Consider the following 5,750-nt stretch of genomic DNA (forward strand, 5'->3'; position numbering starts at 1 on the left):
GTATATATATATATATATATATATATATATATATATATATATATATACACATATACACATACATAATATTATACAAATTATGGTATTCATTGTCACTCCCCAAATCTCCATTGCGTTACTGGGTTTCATTTTGTCCTTTTCTTTTTCATTTGATATCTACACTCTTCCTTACTTTTATCGCCTGTTTCCCTCCTCTATTTCTTATACACGTTCCTAACATGAATGTTTCACCTACTAAGATTTATTTCCACATCAACTTGGCAGTGTTTATTTTACCGAGTAAATTACAAAGAATATATAAATCTCTCCTTTTCTTCTTAACTAACGCATAAGACAAAAGACAACGAATTTCATCTCAAACGCAGAGAAAAGCAAATAAAATAAAAATAAAGAATAATAAGTAGAATATAAGAACATAAGGCAAGATGAAGTTCAAACCTTAACTAAAGACCAGATACCTTTTGGAATCAGGAAAGCCTCATCAGAGGAGAATTCCAATCCTTCGTGACATTAATCAAAGCACAAGAAGACAGTTCCTTTCAGGAATCCATTAATATTATGAGAGAGGAAATATTAGTTTTTCCATCAACTGAACATCGACCCTGATTCTGTAACCAAACGCTGGAAGGACTGGCGGTGTTCATTTAAAGTCAAAGGAGCGAAGGATTCAAGATTACTTGACTGGATTTTCCTGAATTTCTATTCAAATTTTACTAAGAAAACTTCGGAAAATCTGTTTCCTCAATTACTTTTGCTTTTTTTAAATTGTAATTCTCTTTTGTTATATCAGAAACAGAAGTCTGTTCCAATGGAAGTTCACTTTTTTCGTTTATAGGCCTAAACCTGAATTGCACCTTAGAACTTAAGAGAGGATTCACTCAACACAGGTTTGACAAAATCCCAAAGACATAAGCTTTTCCTAACATAATAAAGTAAAAGAATTCGAGTTTAATTATTTTTCTGCAATGTAAATAAATATATTTACTCATATTTCGGAAACCAAAGTCTTTTAAAATTGAAGAGTTCAGCTCAGCACCTAAAATTTGCAAGGTCGTAGGAATGCATGCACCCGAGAAGGTATAATAATTATAATTAACGTTATAGTGGAAGGTTAGTATTTTTCCAAATTTACGAAAAGTGGAAACAAGTAAACAATAAATAAATTTTTGGGAATCTTGGATGTTTTATTATAGCTTGAAAATAACTAAAACGCTAGTTTTGAAGGGTATCAATCATTAAAACAAGTTAATAAAATGCCTATGCTCCCAAGATTCAATATAATTACGCTAGTCATTAGTACAGGTCGTAGATGACCAATAATATAAGGACTGCATCATTTCCCAATTTAGCGAGTTCCAACCCTGAAACAAAGTTATGATAAGCTTTATATTTTAATCAGTGCCATTTGTATTGGCACATTAACAAACTGTTCATTACGTCCCTGCACAAAAACAAAAAGAGCTGGATCTAATTTCACTGATACTTGACCCATTAAGTCAAGAGGGCGCTGGTTAAGATGAAAGATTCTTGAAGGAGAGAGAGAGAGAGAGAGAGAGAGAGAGAGAGAGAGAGAGAGAGAGAGAGAGAGAGAGAGAGCGACAAAATCGGGCAAAAGAGACTTCGGAAACAATTTCAATTAAGACAAAACTTGAAAATTGTTTCTGTTGCTACTTTAATTTCACCCAAGAAATGAGCAATTATTGTCAGCATAAAAGCATTGTTTTTTAGTCCACTGAGGTTTCTGCTTTTTTGCCATATATATCAAATCCATTTTCTTTCTATTATTGTTCCACTCCTTTCAGTAAGGTTCTCTCTCCTGTGCCCTTTCATTGTTTCATGACCGAATCTTAAAAGTTCTTCGTAACTTAGAACTATATCTGTACAGTTCTACGCTATATACAGTAGTATATTTCTCTGTATATCGCGTTCTTCACTGACTACTTTTGCCTGTTTACGAGGCTCTTGCTGAAGAAAAAGTCATTGGGGGAAATAATACCTTTGCCTACGCGTCCTTTTGAAAATTACAGTGCATCACTTGGTATTGTTTACATCCTATATTATTTTCTATCAGAGCATCCGCCGTATGCAATATATTGAGCAAAAACCCAACAGTAAACTTAATTCTGGGATATATGATAACAGTTTGTCATCAAGGGTAAAAGAAGAGTCATGTTCAAATGCATTGCTCAGTTTATTTTTGTGCTGTAAATATACAATGCTCAAATTTTTTTAAACTTTGAAATAACGGCAAAGAATTGGCAATTCAATTTGTTTTATTCTTTACTTTACAATACTCACTTGAGGTGGCAAGCAAGAAACTATCATTTCTAGCAATTTCTTAAATGATATTTTCCGAAACATTCTATTGCAAATACACAGTACCTCAAAACGAGCTAAAGATGCTACTGACAGTAAATGAGGGTAAAACTATCCAAAATGAAGGTATACTTCGTGGAAAAGACATTTCTTTCCTTCTGATATCAGTTAAATGAGCTGATTAAAACTCTCCTCCGGCTGGCCCTGAAGAATTGGACCAGAACCAATTGGTCACCTAGCAACGGGACCGACAGCTTATTGTGGGATCCGAACCATATTATGACGAGAAATGAATTTCTATCACCAGAAATAAATTCCTCTAATTCTTCATTGGCCGGTTGGAAAAGACATTTCAGAAGCCCCCACCCTGCCAATGAATAACTGCGGTTCCTTGAAGATCGCAACTAAAACAGGGAAAAATGTTCATAATTACAGCCTCAGAGACAAAGCTACAATTTTTTTATTACTCTCTCACACACACACACACACACACACAAACACACACACACTTACACACTGCGCGCACAGATTTTTACATGCACACAGGCTCGCTCATAGTCGAGACAGTGGGTCAGAGCCAGCCAGAAGTAACGTACAATGTTCAAGAGAAATGATGGCAATGGTATTCTCTCTCTCTCTCTCTCTCTCTCTCTCTCTCTCTCTCTCTCTCTCTCTCTCTCCCCTATTTGTCTAAATCCCTTCAACCCTGGATTGTGGAAACCCCACTGAAACAAGGTTTAAAGTCTTTTTCAGGCTAGAAATATTTAAAGCATGGCGTTCTCTGCATAACTTGTTTTCCTAATGTTGTAAAAAAGATTAAAATATTCAAAATTTGGCAGAAAAAACTAAGCAGTTGTTCAACTATGAAAAAGGAATAACCGTCGCATTAATTCATGCTCACGAGATGAATGAATCGAGGGGTAAACACCTGTATGCACACATACATACGTAGACACACACAATATATATATATATATATATATATATATATATATATATATATATATATAATATATATATATATATATATATATATATATATATATACTGTATATATATACATATATATATATATATATATATATATATATATATATATATGTGTGTGTGTGTGTGTGTCTGTGTATGTATGTATGTATGTATGTATGTATGTATGTATGTATGTATGTATGTATGTGTATATATATATATATATATATATATATATATATATATATATATATATATATATATATGTATGTATGTATGTATATATATATAGTATATATATATATATATATATATATATATATATATATATATATATATATATATATATATATATATATATATATATATATATATATATATATATATATATATCAATAATTATTAATTTTCCATACATGAAAAAGCAGCAAAGATATAGCCGAACAAATAAAAAAAATCTATATCTGCGTGTCACACTTATCGTTACCAAATACTGATTAGGTAAGTTGTTTTTTCCTCTACTTGTGTACCTGTGCTGTATAAAATGAACACAAAATGTAAGAAGCTTTGCTATAAAACATCAAGTAAATAACAGTCATATGCATTCCGCATTCAAGAATTTTTAACACAGAAAAAAAAGTTTGTTAACTCATTGCGTTTCATAATGTCGGTTGAAATCCTTGGAAGAGGGAGAGCTTATCTTTTCGAGACTTATTGGTCGTCCCAGAACACTAATGCTCAACCATAAGGGAATGAGTCTATTTTGGATACAAAGAAGGCACAGAATTAAATGCTTGCTCTTTTTCGTGACCAAAAGGCCTCCTAACGGCCCTCAGAAGATCTCGAGTCAACGGCTGTTCGGCAGGAAGATTCTGGAGGCGCCAGAATAGACGAGAGCTCAAGATGTGGGCGATAACAATGGTCTCAGTACACCTGAGAGCACGAGAGCACACCCGTAGGTTGCAAAGGGGGCCAGTGTGTGCATCCAGAGACAGTGATGCATCAGCAGCAGACAAGCCCACTTGAAGCAAGAAGTCCATCCAAATATAGCAGAGCAATGTTGCAAGGTGATGATCGCCACACTGAACAACGAGCCGTGAAAACAGACGAGTTCTTCTCTACAGGAGAACTGAACGCAATCTCTTGTCAATCCAGACGAAAATGTAACCGCCTCTTAAACAGTCCAACGTGGCAGGAGGCGGAAGACCAAACCAACGAAACACTCGTACATGAAAATAAAGAGAACTTTTCATGGGAGGAGTAACAATTAACAAATAACAACCTTCGGTGGAGAAGCACAACAAAATAAAACTAACTAAGAATTGAGGTTCAAAATGAACTAATGAAACACTGAACAGTAATTGATAAACAAATGCTAACTTTAAAGGAGCCACGAGATAAAAGCTTTAGCTGATATTACAATAGCCACAGGAGTGGTGGGTGATGATACCATTAACTATGATGCTGCAGTAGAGATTGGCACAGAGGCTATGAAGAACCTGACAGATAAGACATTTGGAGAGGTTAAGTTGCATCATAAAGATAACGTCCTTCCTCTATCGAGTGCCCGTAATTCTGTGAAGGCACATGAGATCATACCAGTCAACACAATGCAACTGTTCAACAGGATTATCTGTGTGACAAAATCAGATGAGGATTTTGCTTTACACCTTGAGTATGAATTACCCCCACGACCCCTTTCTTTGTCTGACGAAATTTCAGTGAGAAACACCGATAAATCTACCATGTATTCTGTGATAGAATCCTATTATGATTATGAACAAACATTCTACAGAAGGCATATTTGTAATAGATGGTGGTTATTTACTGCAGCGTGTGCAGTGGCCACAACATGACACATACAATGATGCATATAAGGCCTTTATATCTTATGTACAGAGGCACTTCCACAGAAACTGCTATGTCATCTTTGATGTTTACAGTGATGGTTCTAGCACAATTAATGTAGAGCAGACCTGGAGAGCAAAGGTCTGTTCTACAGAAATACTTTTCACTGATGAGATGCTTATCACATCACTACGAGACAAGAAAGATTCTCGGCAAATGGAAAGAACAAGGCAAGGTTGATTAATGGACTGAAGGTCCACCTGGAACAAGCTGGGATGAGTGTGAAAGAAGCAGATGCAGATGCAGATGCTCTGACAGTACAGGCTACAACAGAGCTGTCACAGAACAACGATGTTTTAGTGGTAGGAACTGATACAGACTTATTCTTCTGATACAACTTTGTCAAGAGGACAATCGTCTCTACTTATTCAAGCCTGGAAGTGGAACCCAACCAAACAAGGTGTATAACATCTGACAGGTTCAGCATAGCCTAACAGCAGGATCTTGCTCCAATCTTTTCTTTCTGCATGCCATAACAGGTTGTGATACAACTTCAGCTCTTTCTAGACAAGAAAAGAAGAAAGCATTCAACCTGGTTCTGATGTGTCCAGAATTGA

Source organism: Macrobrachium rosenbergii, chromosome 45 (assembly GCF_040412425.1).
Source record: "Macrobrachium rosenbergii isolate ZJJX-2024 chromosome 45, ASM4041242v1, whole genome shotgun sequence".
Lineage (NCBI taxonomy): Eukaryota > Metazoa > Arthropoda > Malacostraca > Decapoda > Palaemonidae > Macrobrachium > Macrobrachium rosenbergii.